This window comes from Protopterus annectens, chromosome 2.part1 (genome assembly GCF_019279795.1).
Source record: "Protopterus annectens isolate FY-2018-M chromosome 2.part1, PAN1.0, whole genome shotgun sequence".
In the NCBI taxonomy this organism is placed as follows: Eukaryota; Metazoa; Chordata; order Ceratodontiformes; family Protopteridae; genus Protopterus; species Protopterus annectens.
This window is the reverse complement of record NC_056729.1, coordinates 1,004,824-1,023,027: the sequence shown is the minus strand read 5'-3', so window position 1 is coordinate 1,023,027 and position 18,204 is coordinate 1,004,824.

The following is an 18,204-nucleotide window of genomic DNA, read 5'->3' as shown; positions in this document are numbered from 1 at the left end:
TAATCATTGTTGAGTATTGAGATTGGCCTATATGAATAACACTGTGAAGGGTCTTTTTTTTTCTTTTAAGATAGGTGAGATTAAGGAGTATTTCCATGAGGCTGGAATTATATTTTTTGTTTGTATTTCATTTAAAGTTTTATGAAATAGAGATATTATGGAGATTGGAAATATCTTACACGATTCATTAATTATTCCATCAATTCCTGGTGCTTTATTATTTTTACTTTCCTTAATTTTTTCAGTAATTTCTTTTAGGGAGATTAGTTTTTGAAGATCAAATATTATTTTTTTCCAGAATTACTTTTAGATTATTTGAATTTAAATCTAAATTTGATATTTTAGTAAGGTTAGGTTATTCTCTATAATGGCAAGTGTAATAATGTTTAAATGCACCCAATATATCACTTTTGTCTGAAACTTTTTTATTTTTTTTTCCTTCATGAATGATATTTGAGATGTTGTTTTCAGAAGCTTGTCTTTTAACTCTGACTGCTAAGTTATGCATATGTTTGGGAGATACAGCAAATGAGTTAAGTTTTAATTTTTCTAATGCTGTTAGTTTTATGAGTTAGAACATCAGTATATTTTTTGTTTAATTGTTCATTTGCTTTTTTATTTTTTAGAGGACTCTTGATTTTTTTAGATTAAGTTCAGAGATTTGTTTTTGGATGCTATTTAGTTCTGAATCCCATTCTTTTATTTTAGTTTTATACCATAATAGGATTTTTCCATTCAAATAAGCTTTTAGGGTATCCCATAAGTTTATTGTACTAGTTTCATTAGCATAGTTTATATCTAGGAAGAATTGTATTTCTGAATCTAGTCATGGTTTAAATTGTTTTAATTTTGTGATATAGGCAGGAATTCTTGTCATAAAAACTAATCTCTTAAAATTTGCATATGTTTTAAGAATTAATGAGTTATGATCAGAGAAAGGACATTGGGATTAAAGAAAAACTTGCTATTTTTGTGTTTAATTCTTGGGATATGAATATTTTGTCTATCCTGGTTTGAGTACTAAATCTATAATCCTAACATGAGAATGGTAATGAATTAGTTTCTTTTTATCTAAATGTGCCAATTAGATTTCGATTTTCCCAAAATTTTTTAAGAGTTTTTCCTATGTTACTAATGCATAAGCTTTTTTTGTTAGAGGTCTCTGCATTATCCAAGATACAATTAAAGTCTCCTCCTAATACTAAATATCCTTTATATACTCTAGTAATTTAGTCTATATGTCTTATTACTGTTCCTATGCCTATAACTGGGAACCAGTAGACATTTACTAGAGTCCAGACTCTATTATTAAATTTTATTATTACAATAGACAAAAATCCTTCTTTATCCTCCTATTTAAAAAGGATCTGAGGCATTATAACAATTTTTCCATAGAATAAGAGTTCCTCTAGTCTTTTTCTTATAAGACGAGTAAGCTAAAATATTGTATTCATTAGGATTCCAATTAAAAGTATCTTCTGTTTTGAAATGTGTTTCTTGAAGAAATATCACTTGCATTTTGTTCAGATTCAAATATTTTAATAAGTATGCCTTTTTTTCTTGGATTATTTAATCCATTAGTGTTTAAGGATAAAAAGGTTAAATCCATTGCTATACGTTACTTGTATGTAATATTTATGATAACAGATATATTTGTAATGTTTTTATATGTAGTTTTTGTAACATCTTTCTTTAATTTGTTCATAATGAATAGATTATATTTATAGGAAGCATATGAAGTATTATTTTGTTCAAGCCAATGCAGAAATTTTTTGAATAGATAAGTGGAATAAAATAAGCAAATGATCTAATAAACCCCCTGAAACATGAAGTGATATACACTTCTAATCCAATAGAAAGAAGAAAATCTATCAGATTGACTTTCATCTCAACCATCCAGTATAGTGAAAATCACCCTTTTCCGAGCTCCAGTAAATGATCTTTTTTTTTATTGGAGATATATAGAGAACAAATATATGTAATAATAACCAATTATAGTAATGATTTATAATTCAAGATTGTGTGTAAATAAGGAATGTAATTATAATCCTCTGACGTTTTCTTTTATTTTTTCTTTCAGTTTAAAACAATCTGTTAAATGTAACATTCCTATTAGGATATTCAGAAACATTTATCCAGAATTTCTTGCTTCATAACTTTGAAATATTAACAAATTGATGAAAATAAACCAGTCAATATGATTAAATAAAGTTATTCATTTGTTATTTTTAAAGAATTAAATTATGAATCAATAAACACTTTAGTTTAATACATAACCGAGTCAACACATTGCAAATAGTATCAACCCAACTTGACATTTCTTTCTTATACTATTCTAGTTCTTTCAATATTCAGTTTCTGTTAGATATTTATATCATAGTTCATAACAAAGCTAGTTTGTAATTATAAGTTAATTACCTATCTACTGTAACTTCAAAAATTCACTTTAGCTTAGTAACCTTTATTTACATATTACTCTGGTTCTATTATTGAATATTAGTTAATGAAGAAAAATCTCCACTTTGTCTATGCCTTAAGTTCCATGACATTAGTGGTCTTAGTAGGAAGACACAATGGATTCTCACGTGCTGAATCTTTTAGGTCGCACGTGTTTTTCGCAGGGCAAAGGATACTTTCCCCTTTCCTTTTCTTTCCCCTCCCCCCCCCTTCTTCCTTTTTCTCCTTAGTCCTGCATGGTTACAGCACAAACAGAATGTTTAATAAATTAAGCCTGAGCAAATATGAGCAGTATTTATTCCTTACACACACCTCATACAAGGCAAATTTGTTTTAATGTTTTAAGTGAGTATCAGAGTATACTCTTCGATAGATCTACTTACACATTTTGTATAGTAGTTTATTGTAAATAGTAATGACATCTGTTTTTTGTCATCTATGTTATCATTGTTAAGTCGCTGAGATCTTTTTTCATATAATTGAATCCATTTCTTATTGTTGTGTGCTACTTTTAAAAATGATTTTAAATGTGGGATGCCTTTAACTTTTTAGCACTTTGTATGTGTCTTTAAATACAACTGTTCGGTAACAGGAAACAGGAATATGTCATTTCCTGATGTAGTATTTTTAAAGTGAGTGTTTTTTGTCTAACTTGTTTCTCTGAAGAAGCTGCAGTGGTCTGTGGCAGCTCTTTTGGTTTGTTCAAAATAAAAGCGTTAAGAAGCTTTTTGACTCGGAGGCGTTTCTGTCTGCAAACAAGGTTCCTCAGTGTGTACTTTTAAGTTCCATGACACTGTCCGACCCACATCTAAATTAATCAAGATAATCTATAAGGTGTAATTTAATTTTATTCTCCAAAATACTTAATTTCTCTAAGTCCACTATTATTTGCATAGTAAGAATTTCAGAATTAAATTTGGTGAAAGAGTTATCTTCTATTGATCATATTTTTTGTAAAGTTATGGTTGATGAGGTCAGTCAATGCTCAAAGAACTAAAGGACGTCACTCAAAGTTCCATCTTCTAGGTCTTGCAGGCAAATTTTCAATAAAAGCAAAATATATCAACATATGAAGTTTCATATTAGATAATTGATTTTTTTTTAAACTAAGAGTACTAGCAGAGTAACTAGCAGAGTATTCATTTTCTTTTCTTGAAACAAGGTTAATACTCATTCAATAGCTAGCTATTCATTTTTAACATAAGGGTTCACAAGTTTCACTTTTTGGATATTATAATATTCATTAAAGTTTAGGTGACTATATTATTTGAATGTAACTTCATATAGTCCAGATACAGACAAGAATTGATTAAGTTTAATGCATCTGATATAAATCCAGATACAACCACTGAAACTTTGTCTTTGTTACTGTTAATACATTAGGATTTTGCCTCTGAGATTAAATGGCATCATACATACAATATAGTGCTGTATTATTATAGTTAAAATACTATGAAGATAGAATTACTTAAAGAACTTTTATGTACTGTGATGTACAATTTTCAGTGTCAATAGAATTGTGCTCTACTTAACTAAGTGTATGAGCATGCCCAGTGGGATTTTTGCTAGTTATAAACTGACTCCAGCCCGCACCTACCTATACTCCAGTCCAGAATTTGTGTGTTACACAAAATTACATCTGTTCCTGTTTCTGCACTGCTGCACATTACTTAACTTGGCTACAACTTTCTTCAGTTGTGTGATGTAATTAATATGTCACACAGGTTAATAATATTACACCACACACAGATTGACAGTCTGTAAAACAAAAAGTAATTCTACCTGGCATCCAAAATAAATGGTTATATTTAGATTAGAACCATGAATGCCACCATACAAGCTCGTTGCCCTAGTCCTTTGAGCCACTCAAGCTACTTGACAGTGATCATTCATTACACAATCAACTGCATACATACATATATTGTTATTCCTGCACTAAATAAGATATATAATGTATGATCAATTTCTATGTTACTGTCCTGAAACTTCCTGGCATGCTTATGTACTACTGATGAGTTGGTGTTACAGTAGTTACAAGGGAACACTGCTGTGTTGGGGGTGGTGGAACACTATCACAGGTTCTGCTGGGATACTCAGTAGTCTATCATGTCACCCCACTGTCTCAGATCTGCCTTGACTGATGTACCAGTAATCTGTTGCAGTATGACTGCATGACTACTCCATGCATGAGCCCTAGTGAATACTCATGGAAACAAGGTAGTGGAATGGCTATCTACAGTCCCATGTGGATGTAATTTCTGTCCAAGTAGCCCACTATATTTAATTGCACAATGTACAAGATTCATACACAATGCCATATCATAATAATCGTTATGCGAACTGTGTAGGTTATGGACTTATCTTGTAAATGCAGGCACTGACACAACTGTAGTTCAGGGCTGACTGTCTGATGCAAGCAGTTAGACAGTACACAGCCAATGCATGAGTACATACAGGAAGTGTGGGTTGCCTGCCATCATTTCTACATGTGAGTAGGTGTAAGGTGTCAGTCCCTAGGGCCATAGGTTGCCAGTGAATTTGCTATAAGTTGCCTCTTAGCCAGAGCCAGGGAGTACTGGTCATGCCTACATCTGCCTACAGGGATATCATCAGGGGGTCCTTACTCCGAGGCCTCCTATGACTGCGGCTGTGGTGACCTAGGCACTAGTGGGGGCTGTGTATCCCTTCCTTTTCATGATCCTGCTGTAGCTGTTTATGCAGGATCAGACTGCGTAGCATGGAACATACTGTGAACATATGTGCACATGTGGCTGAAGAGTACTGCAGGGATCCAACAGATATATCAAAGCACCAGAGCCGTGACTTCAGAAGCCCAAACACATGATCCATGATGTTCCTAGTTTGTGCATGTGCCTCATTATGGCATTCTTCCATGGGTGTGTGTGCATTTCTGATGGGAGTCATCATCCACAGTTCCAGGGCATAGACAGAACTCCCAGCAAATGACCATGTGAGATGCCCCTCCCCCAGCAAACATCTGGTACAGTCGTGATGCATGCCAGACATGGCAGTCATGATAACTGCCAAGGCTGCCAGCACACACATTCAGGATAATTCCCTAGGCATTGAACATGACCTGGTGGTTGATGGTTTGGTACCCTTTGCGGTTAATGTAGATTCTACCCTGCTCATCAGGTGGAGCCTTGATGTGTACATGGATGAAATCTATGGCACCCAGTACCTCAGTGTAGTGTGCTACATGGTAGAACTGTTGCATATTGCTGGCCCTTGCCTCAGTGGGGAGGGGAAAATATATGTGCTCACTGGCATGTGGTAGCATAGCATCCAGGAATTGGTGCAGTATCCTGGATGCAGATGCCTGTGACACCTCCATCATGTCCCTAGTTGGTCTTTGAAAGGTGCCTGTAGCTAGTATCCTAAAAGCAATACATACCTTTGTTTCCACTGGGATTAGTTCCCCTATGTTGACCCTGGCTCTGAGATGAGGGTGGCAGTGAGTTCTTGTAATATGTCCTTGTCCACCCTGTAGCACTCTACAATCTCCAGCTCATGTAGCTCCTGGAAGGTTACACCTGGACCTGAACACTCTTCTCCTTCTCATCCTAGGACTATTGTCAGCAGCTGCCACACTGACTTCAGCATGTAGCACATACAGAGGTAGCAGACCTGCAGCAGCCCCTAGCATTATCTCAGTTAGGATTCCCCAGTCTGTACTCCAATTGTCCAGAGTATTAGGGCAAAATCAGAATATAGGGTTTATGCATAGTTTATACAGGTCTGTTGCAGGTCCAGCATGTGTGATTGGCTAATTATGTATTTCACCTGCCTAGTTTCTAATGAACATCATTTACTGGCCCTACTTTATTGTGCAACATGTTGCATAGTTCACACAAAAGTCAAAATCAATAATTGAATATATCCAGTTTTCATTACTGGCTACGTACGTCATCACTATGACCTGTGTCGTCTTTTTTGCATGAACATGGTCAGCTAAGTGGTGCACCTCACAAAGACACATACCAGAAATTAAAAAATTCTTAAAAGTAAAGGGACACATACCCCTGCTGGCATTCATATCCAGTGGAAATATCAACATGGTGTAGGAGCGTACATGAACTGGATCTGCAGACATGGTTGCTCCTTTTACTGATTCAGCAAATTCACTTCATTTGCATACATATCCATGATGACAGATTGGTAGCTACATGGTCCATAACCATATGACCTAGATAACAGTACCAATGCACCATTATACAAACCCGACACAACATCCTATAATACATTTCTGACAAATATTATAAGATACTCATTATTGCTTTTTTTTTCAATTCAGCATGTTTGTTCACTGATGTGCATAGCGCAAACATGCCAAAATCATAAAAAAATAATTTATTTTTACATATTCCCTTGCACTTTCAGACATCCACAATCCATTTTTCACTCATCAATGTATGTGATGTAACCATTTCAGGGGAGTTATGTCCATATTTGTGGACTTTTACATCCTCTTCTTTACGTGTACACTCCTGTATGTGGAAAACTGCCACATACACTATGGACATGGACACAGGGTCTACATGGATGTCTTTCTGCTTGTTGGATCACTCCACCTGGGTCATTTGCATGAGATGTGTATGAGGAAATTTGCACTACACAGAACTTTCCTTGTTTGCACTTGCTTTAGCACCAGTTAGTGGTGCTTACTGAATCTAAAACCATTCACACTCATGTATGCATTGTACCGCAATGCACACAAAAAAAAATGTGTAGGCTTTCATGAGTTCCCCTGTATGTTTATTAATAATGTATTAATAAATTATGTATTAAATCATTAATAATTATAATAATTATTAATGTATTTAAGCACTGTAGAAAGTAAAATAAAAATATAACACACACACACACACACACACACACGTAGAATAAAATCAGTTATAAAGTTAGTTTAAAAAGGTAAATAGAAAAACTAGCATAAAAGTACTAAACAGTAAGCCAGATTTATAAATTAATACAGTGAATGAGGCATGGAATAACCTAGGTCTTTCAGGTTGAAATGATGACCCCCTTGAGTATTTAAGTACAGTTGCGTTAATAGGTGCTGCTCTGTACTAAGTTCTGTTAATTTATTAAGGATATGGAGTAGTATGACAATCTACCCCTTTAATTTATACTACAAAAATGAAAATGCAATACAAGAAATTGGATTTATTCTGCCTGTTTTAATTCTTAAAAGTATAGTTTTAAAAGAATCTGGTTGAGGGACACAAGAAATCAGAAATATAGTACAGTGCAGTCATCTATTTATGAGATCAGTATAGGTTGTTTGAATGATTCTAGTAGTAGAATACAAATACTGAGCTTGTATAATATGTGATTGAAACTAGTCAGTGAATATAGAAGACTTGTGAATCTTTCAAACATAGTGGTGCTATTAAAGATATGGATCTGTATTCTACAGTAAAGCTATAATCTAATAAATGTCATTACAATGTTTACTATTGTTTATGGAATATTATGTCTGCATAAATTCTGTTAGAGTACAAAATAGATATATACAATAAAACTATAAGAATAATTAGGTAGAAAAAAACTAAATCATTTTTGTTTGAAATTCTAATTTTCAGTCACATATTTCATTGTATTAAAATGTACAGTATACTTTCATTGCTTATTGTGAAAGAAAGACAATAGTTATACTCAAAATTTCAAGAGCTATGAATTTTTTAATCATAACTCATTAGGTAGCATTTTATATGAAGTATCGATTAATCTTATTTATAAATCATTTGATTGGAAGAGTTATTGTTTCTGAATTCAAATCAGTTTTTCTCTTGGCAGTCTTTTTTAGCATATGCTTTAATCTCTCTCTCTCTCTCTATATATAAATATATATATATATATATGTATATATATATATATATATATATATATATATATATATATATATATATATACATACACACACACACACATATATATATATATATTATTTTTTTTTTTTTTAAATTAGTGCACATCACAGGATAGAAAGACAAGCTGCTCAAACCAGAAAAAAGTAATCCCAAAACCACACTGAAACTGACATAACTGAAAAATAAAGAACACGCAATAAGAAAATAAAACCTGTTTTTCACCACCTCCAGTCTCTGCTACTGATATATATATATATATATATATATATATATATATATATATATATATATATATATATATATATATATATATATATATACACATACACACACACACACACACACTTGTATATATACATATTTGTAGACACCCCTGTTAAAATGCCAGGTTTTTGTGATATAAAAAAATTAGACCACAATTAATCATTTCAAAACTTTTCCCACCTTTAATGTGACCTATAACCTGTACAATTCAATTGAAACACAAACAAATCTGTTAGGGGAAAACTATATAAAATAAAAAATGTACAAACAGTTGGTTGCATAAGTGTGCATACCCTTAAATTAATAATTTGTTGAAGCACCTTTTGATTTAATTACAACATTCAGTCTTCTTGAGTAGGAGTCTATCAGCATGGAACATCTTAACTTCACAATATTTGCCCACTCTTCCTGGCAAAAGCATTCCAAATCTATCAGATTGTGAGAGCATCTCTTGTGCACAGCCCTCTTTAGGTCACCCCACAGATTTTCTATTGGATTTAGGTCTGTGCTCAGGCTGGGCCATTCCAAAACTTTAATTTTCTTCTGTTGAAACCATTCTTTTGTTGATTTGGATGTATGCTTGGGGTCATTGTCATGTTGAAAGGTGAAATTCCTCTTCATCTTCAGCTTTCTAGCAGATGTCTGAAGATCTTGGGCCAAAAGTGACTGGTATTTGGAACTGTTCATAATTCTTTCCACCTTGATTAAAGCCCCAGTTCCAGCTGAAGAAAAGCAACTCCCAAGCATGATAATGCCACCACCATTGTTCACCATGGGGATGGTGTTCTTTTGGTGATGCAAAGTGCTGTTTTTGCGCCAAATGTACCTTCTGGAATTGTGGCCAAAATGTTCAACTTTGGTCTCATTAGACCATAACATATTTTCCCACATTCTTTTGGGAGACTCAATGTATTGTTCTTTAAATTTTAGCTAGGCCTGGATGTTTTTCTGTGTAAGAAATGTCTTGCATTTTGCAAACCTACCCCATTGCCCAGACATATGGAGAATAAAGGAGATTTTTGTCACATGTAGAACACAACCAGTACTTACCATAAATTTCTGCACCTCCTTCAGTGTTGCTGTAGGTCTCTTGGCAGCGTCCCTGATCAGTTTTTGTCTTGTCTTTTCATCAATTTTGGAGGGACGTCCAGTTCTTTGCAACACCACGGTTGTCACATATTTTCTACACTTTTTGATGACTGTCTTCACTGTGTTCCATGGTATATCCAATGCTGTCGAAATTTTTTGTGCCCTTCTCCTGACTGATACCTTTCAACAATGAGACCCCTTTGATGGTTTGTAAGCTCTCTGCGAACCATGACTTTTGCTGTAGTAGGCAACTTAGTAAATGTCAGGAAAATCCTACTAGGACAGCTGAACTTTATTTGGGGTTAATCAGAGTCTCTTTAATTTGATGACAGGTGTGTACCCAAGAAGACTGAATGTTGTAATTAAATTAAAAGTTGCTTCAACAAAGTATTAGTTTAAGAGTGCGCACACTTATGCAACCAGCTTATTGTACATTTTTTTATATATATTTTTACCCCTAACAGATTTGTTTGTATTTCAAATGAATTGTACATGTCATAGGTCACATATTTTGGTCTCATTTTTTTATATCACAAAAACCTGGCATTTTAACAGGGGTGTGTAAACTTTTTATATCCACTGTATATATATATATATATATATATATATATATATATATATATATATGGATCTAGGACTATTGAACGAATGTTCTATAGTCCGAATCCACAATCACCAAACACACTTAAACAAAAGTGCTTTCACTGAAAAAGCACTTTCATTAAAGTGCGTTAAAAAAAAAAAAGCAATAAATCTGTTTTTATGCAAGGGGGCAAGCCCCCCTGTACCCTCAACCCCCTACTTTAATATTCTCACTCCAAGATCACACTACAGTGAGGAAAAGGGAATATTCCCTTATCCGCACCGTAGTACAATCTCCACAACAGTAATTCCTCCACAACTCCCTCTAGCTGCAGGCATACTTCCGAGAAAGTGCTTTTTGAAAAGTTCATTCGGGGATCAGTACCAATCTATATATTTATATATATATGTATATATATATATATATATATATATATATATATATATATATATATATATATATATATATATATATATGTGTGTGTGTGTGTATATATATATATATATATATATATATATATATATATATATACAGTATATATCCACTATGAAATCACTCAACAGTGGGATAAAGGGAAACATTTATCTCCCCACTGTACTGCATCCTTCCAGAAAGTAATGCTGGTGTTTTGTGATCATATTATTATTCAGTCACTTGTACTGTACAAAAAAAATGTTCAGCGTTCTGAATGTTTGAGAGATTGAATGATTTACTTTTAATTATTTCTTATTGATTTACAATTACTACTTTAAAGAGTCCATTAGAAAACTAGCCCCCCTAGACAGCAACCAAAAACAACACCAACCCCCTCAACTACCCACTACCAATCCACCCTGAAACCTGTTTCCACTAGCTACATTAAATCCCTTCGCTTAAAACTCAAATCATGCTCACCCTCATTTGACAACCTGCCCCCACCATTTCTTAAACTTGCTGCTAACTCTATAGCTTATCCCATCTCATTTCTTATTAACCATTCCATCAAAAAATCCTCAGTCACTGATATCTGGAAATCCTTCTATACTATGCCACTTCACAAGGGATGTAACTCCACTGAACCTACCAATTACCGACCAGTATTCATCTTCTCAAAAATCTTTGAGAAATGCATTCATAGGCAACTTCTAAACTATTTATTAACAAAACCCTCCTTACCCCCATCGTAGCACATCCACAGCCCTTCTATCATTTAACCAGACTATAGCAGAAGCAAGGGAAAATAATAAACTTGTATAGTATGCCTTCCTCGACCTCTCAAAAGCCTTCATCACCATCTCTCACCCTAAACTCCTTTCTAAACTATCTGAACTAAACCTCTCCATCCCCACTATTGTCTTGTTCTCTAGCTATCTTAACATCCGTCAACAATCTGTTAGATGGCAAACCTCCTACGCACCCTTCTTACCAAGCCAAATTGGTGCCCCCCAAAGATCAATCCTTGGCCCCCTTCTCTTTAATATTTTCACTAAAAACTTATACTCTGCCTGTGCCTCTTCATCCCTAATTCAATATGCTGACAACTCTACCCTTATTGCCCTCTCTGACAACCCCACTGACCTCCACTCCTTCACTCAGACTTCCTTTAATATTATAGAACACTGGCTAACTGACAACCAACGTTTCTTGAACCCAAAGAAAACCAAACTCCTTTTTCCTTCCCAAATCTACATCCCATCTTAAAACCTCTTTCCATATCTCTTCTCTAGACAACATCACTATTAATGTAGACTCCTATACAAAACTCCTAGGAATTACAACTGATGACAAACTGAAATTTGACCTTTATATCTTACTGTCTATCAAAAAGATGAATCATAAATTAGGTTTACTATATAGACACAAAAAATTATTATCTAGCACTGCGAAGACCACTCTTGCCCAAACCTATCTCCTCCCCTGCTTCCTCTACACCTCCCCTAAATTCACATACATACAGACAAATCTCTTAATCAAACTTGAACAAACTTACAACTAGATAGCCAGATTTGCCTGCAAACTCCCCTACAAGACCCATCACTGCCTTGGCCTAAAAAACCTAGAATGGCTAGAGTTCCCATAACTACGGCAACTATCACAATGACAAATAGCTCATTCTCTCCTCTACAAACATGCAAACTGTCCCACCCTGTTCACCGTCCTATCCCTTTACAACCCTGCAAGATCTCTCCGGAGCTCTGATCAGGCATTGCTTAACACCTATAAGCCCAACAAAACTATAGGCAGATTACAAATGCTCCATATCTCATACCTGGAACAAACTCCCAGCTAACATATAACTTAACCAATATTCTCTCCTCTTCAAAAAAAGAACTGAAAAACTAGCTAGCCAACTTTCCTTCATGCACCTGCCACCACTTCACTTAATCTCCTGCAACCTATAACAAAACTATTTCCTTCCCTACAGTTTATATACTTTTCATCCAAATGAAAGTGTTTATATCACATTATCGAAAGATGAAAATAGCGAACGCTATTTCATCGAACCTAAAATATCTAAACCATATAATATCGAACATTATTTTTCCTTGGGAAAAAATTTGCTATTCCGAAACACATACACACAACACAAGCACACCTAAAAAACATCAATACACACACATGCACTTATAATCCTACAACTAACCCTACACTGAACTATACATACACTGCTATCTATCAACTTACCTTAACCCAAACCCTAACCCTAAGGTCCGTCACTATCGCACACTCACCTAACCCGCTCCCTAACCCTAACTCACCTAACCCGAGCCCTAACCCTAACTCATCTAACCCAGGCCCTAATCCTAACAACCACACAATTGCACACTTACCTGAACCCAACCCATAAATCTCCACCACAGCGCTGAAAATAGCGAAGCCACAGAACCGGCCAACCGAATTCTTTCCCTAGGGAAAGAATTCAGTGTTCTGCAGCTTCGCTATTTTTAGCGTTCGATCACTACAGGTCGATGTTAGAACATTCAAATTTTTAAAACTTCGATGTTCTGATGTAGACCCAAATGAAACCATAGCAACCTCACTGTGCACTCCCTATCCTCACCTTTCATCAACCTTTTACCCCCTTCTTGTTCTCCCTTCCCTGGCCATCACTACTCTTCTCCTCCTCATTTCTTCTCCCCACTCATAACTAACAACACCCCTCCCCCTTTTTTCACTCTGCATACTTCTACTAATCACTCCTTCTATCACTAGTTACTACCTTTTCCTCTATTTTTCTCTTCCTTTCTTCTATACCCACAACTGGCAATGCCTCTATTTTGTTGACTTACTTGCTCAAAATGCATCTTTGTAATATCTTCACCAAAATAGTAACATTGCACTCACTTATTCTTTCCTTGTTTCATACAGTTGTTAGTTTTTGACTAGCAAGGTAATTGTTATTGTGATTATAGCTGCATTGATTTCATCTTCTTTTATAGCATGCACTTACATCATGTAATTCTAGAGTTTTTTCCCTTTATTGTTTTATCTTGTATTGCTTTTATCGTGTATATTTTACTCTTGTTTCCTTTTTTATCATGTATCTTGTTCTTTTTATCATGTATAATTCTTTTTATCAGGTATGTTTCATCTTGCACTATTACCATGTATTTTTTGGAGCTTTTCTCATTGGGTCTCCACTGAAAATGGGCCCCCAGCCCAGTGGATTAACATGGTTAACAAAAGACAAATAAATAAATACATTTATTCAGAATTAAATACATATTAAGAAAACCAATATTATTAGACATTTAAGGCAAATGATGAAGTTCATATCATCTGTTGTTCTTGTTTACATCTTGCCAAAATCGTTCCTCTAACTTTTCTTTTATATCTTTGAATATAGTTATTAAATAAACATATAAACTGGCCTTAAAATGGCCTAATGAATTTTCCTAACGTTTGTATTCCCAGCCAGTTGTATTCACCATTAAAGTATTTAGTGGGAATTATTGTATGCCTGTATTCTCTTATCATTACACATATTACAGTCAAATTTTGAGATGAAGGTTATACACAAAAAAAGTAAACCTAATGTTATTTAACAATATTCATTTATGCATTCCTAGACAACTTATAATCATGCAATTATAATAGTACTTACCCTTTACTATTTTATTCTAACTGTACATTTTGTATGCTTTAATAGTTTAATATTTAAATAAGCATTATATCTTATAAGATATAGACAATTATCAGAATGAGAAAATAAGAACTGTATACCATAACATCACTTTTTTAACATTTTTTTAAAACTGAAATATTTATTTCATCACTTTACATACTGTTCCCTTAATCGTCTTCCTCATCTGTTTTCTGTCTCGCTCTGTCTTTATTGGTGGGTTTGAATTAAATTAGAGCATGCATCCATTATTGATATCATTATGTTTACTTAGTCGCTCAGATAAAATTACTTTTAGAAGATGTATCTGCTTCTGTGAGCAACATGTTTTATAATTACAGAATTAGTTCTGGGTATTTCATTTTTTTTTTTTGTAGTTAGTAAGAGATTTATAGTTAAGCTTAGAGAACCTTCTTAACTGTTAATGAGAGACAGCATAGGTTTGGTACAGTAAATCCTATTGGTGTATAAAGGAAGAATGTTGTGTTTTTTTTTCCCCCCAGAATACTTTTATTTATTTATTCATTTATTTATTTCAGTTTGATGACTGGGGAAGTCCACTGGGCCAGGAAAAGTCCATTTTCAGTGGAGGCCCTGGGAGAAAAGCTCAAATAACAATGACGATAACAATAACAGTAACACATATTTAACAGTAATAGTAATAAACATGCATATCAAGCACAATTTATTTATTTATTTATTTATTTATTTTATTTTATTTTACATTTGTTAACCAGGAAAGTCCAACTGGAACGAGGTCCATTTACAGCGGAGGCCCAGGGAGAAAAGCTCCACATTAAACAATATGTGCACTGGTAATTATACAATCAAAAGATATGTCACACAAGAAATAATATATTTACAATTGTGTGTTCCAAGCAAGCTTAATTTCCACCTAGTAGACCCTTGATGACAGTATTTGAGGCCTTGGGAGAAAAACCTCCACATTAAACAATACAATCACAAGAGACATCACAGAAGGCATAATATATTTACAATGGTTTGTTCCAAGCAACCTTAATTTACACATAGTAGGCCCTGTATGGCAGTATTTGAGGAGTTTTTAGTACTGTATTACAAAGACAGTAAGCAGAGAAGAGAGGAAGGTAGGAAGGATTGGAGGAGAGCAGGAAAGCATTGCTGTGATGTAAGGACAGAGCCAGGAATGCAAGAGGTGTGACTTAAGTGATTTTTTGAACAGTGAAATAGATGGTGCTGAAGAGATATTCTGGGGGAGGTTATCCCACTTTCTAGCTATGGTATGAGAGAAAAGAGATTTCCCTACAGTATTGTTGGCATTAGATATACACAGAAGGGTTTTGTTGGATGAGCAGAGAGGACGGTTTGCTGAATATTGGTTTAGTAGTTGGTTTAGGGCTGGAGACTTGTGTGGATTTTTTAGGATGTTGAAGGTGAGAACTAGTTGGTGGTAACTAATTAACTGAGGAAGAACATATAAGACATGATGATAATACAATTAACAAAGTATGAAGAAATACACAAGCATGTGTATATAGAGTATCTGTAGCAATAGCAGATATGTATTGAGTACACAGATATACATTCTGTAAGCAGAGTAAAACTTGGTAAGAATTTGCAAAGGCAGGATTTGTGCATCAATGAAATGATGGGACTTCAGAATGAAATATTAGAGATGCCTTTAAGGCATAGGATCAAATAAAAATCATCCCATACATAGCTTTCCATTTTGCACACGTGTCCACTAGATACATGTAATTTGGTCCAATTGGCTTGACGATGCACTTGTTGTCCTCGCCCCTCTCTCTGGGGTTTGATCTTCTTCTTCTTTCGGCTTTTCCTGGTTAGGGGTCGCCACAGCGGATCATCTGTCCGGTCTTGATTGGCAGTGGAGTTTTACGGTGTTGAGTTGCCAGCCCAGTGCCCAACCTTCCACAGAAGGCATACACATGCACACACTCACACCTAGGGCCAATTTAGAGTGTCCAATCCACCTACTTCATGTCTTTGGGAGGAAACTGGAGCACCCGGAGGAAACCCACGCAACCACAGGGAGGACATGCAGACTCCGCACAGAAAGCACCCCAGCCGAGAATCGAACCGGAGAACCTCTTGCTGTGAGGCAACAACGCTAACCACTGCACCACCATGGCTGCCCCTCTCTCTGGGGTTTGATAATCCAAATTAATTTTCAAAACTGTCAAAGTACACTGTTGTTGCTGTACAAGAAATGGATAGCTATGGCTCTTTCCTACACTCTTCCTGCACATCCCTCCCTGCCTTTCAGTATGTTTTACTCCTGCTTGCCTCCATTTCATCAATTTCCTATCTCTCTGTTTTTTTTTCTTTATATTTTTTTACCTTGGTGCTGCAAGGTGCGCAGTTACTCACCGCATCATATAACTTCACTCAGCTTAGCTGAATACAGCTATAATGAGTATATGTGTTTCTAACATTGTAAGTCACATGTACAAAATAAACACCTCTGCCATGTTTTGAACCTAAGACCATCAAACCTGCAGCACGCTCCATTAAGCCAACTTGCCATGCAAATCTTACTTAAAACAGGTGGGTTAAATAAAACATGCTAATTACAGTCATTAGGCGTGTTTCAGCAGAGCTGTGCACTGGAATAAACAGTAATGGAAAAAATGTGAATGTATCTTGGATTCTGGTGCAACAGTACACAACTAGACAGCCAAACACATGATAATGGGTGTAACTGAGGCCTGTGATCGGACGTAAATACGCCCTTTTATCATCAACATGTAGAAAGTCACCTGCTAAGGAATTAATGACAAAATACATGTTCAGCTGGGACTCTGGTGCAGAAATACATCCATATGAACCCATGCACATACTGATGGAAGTAGAAAATGTTTGTCACAGCCTGTATGTGTGCACATATGTCTTGCAAGTACACTAGCTGGAGTAGTGACTCCGTATCTCAGTCTGTTAAATGACTTTCATGTAGTACATTTTGCCAAACACAATCCTGGGTTCAAATCTAGTGCTGCATTTCAGTTACGTTATTGTGAAGACAGCAATTAATGGATCACTAATACACTCTTTATCCACACAAAGCATTGCAAACTAAATAACCATCTTTCAATGCATGAAGTCACAGGCCTGTAGGTAGGGACACACTTCACATATCTGTACAGCAGTACTATATTTGCCTAGTACTCTGTTATTGACAAAGTTGCCTAATATACGTACCTTAAACACATGCCTTAATTGGAGTGTAAAGGGTACCCTCACCCTGGCACTGCCTCTACAACAAGACTGACAGCTGATACAGATACATATACAGCTTGTTGTCCTCCAATGTGTACACATTCTCTGTCTATGTTTACTATCTGTAGCAGCAGCTCCAGCCTGTGGTACACACAGCTCTATGTAAAGGTTTCTGCTACAGACCTATCCTCTGTGGCAATGTAGTCTACTCACCCCAGTAGTGTCCATCTGAACAGCTAAGAAAGTGGCCCAGGTCTACATGAAGGCCTTATATATTGCACAGTGCTTGCATGTCATTGGCTAATGATAATGCATGTAATTCAACTGTTTTGGCTGCAATTAGCATTTCAGAACCACAGATTGGTTTAGAGGTAATCACTTTCTGATGGGGAGCATATTTAATAGGCAGGTAGCTGCCTTTGGGGTACCATTCTGTATGAGACATGAGACCATACTCACACAGAGCATGCCTTTGTGAAACTTTACCAGACACGCAGTTCAACAGAAGAGTACTGTACTCTAGCAAGTATGCAACTGTTTTTTGTGTATGACAGGATTCAGATGGGAGGATAGAGGTATGGGGAATAGGGATTGTAGCA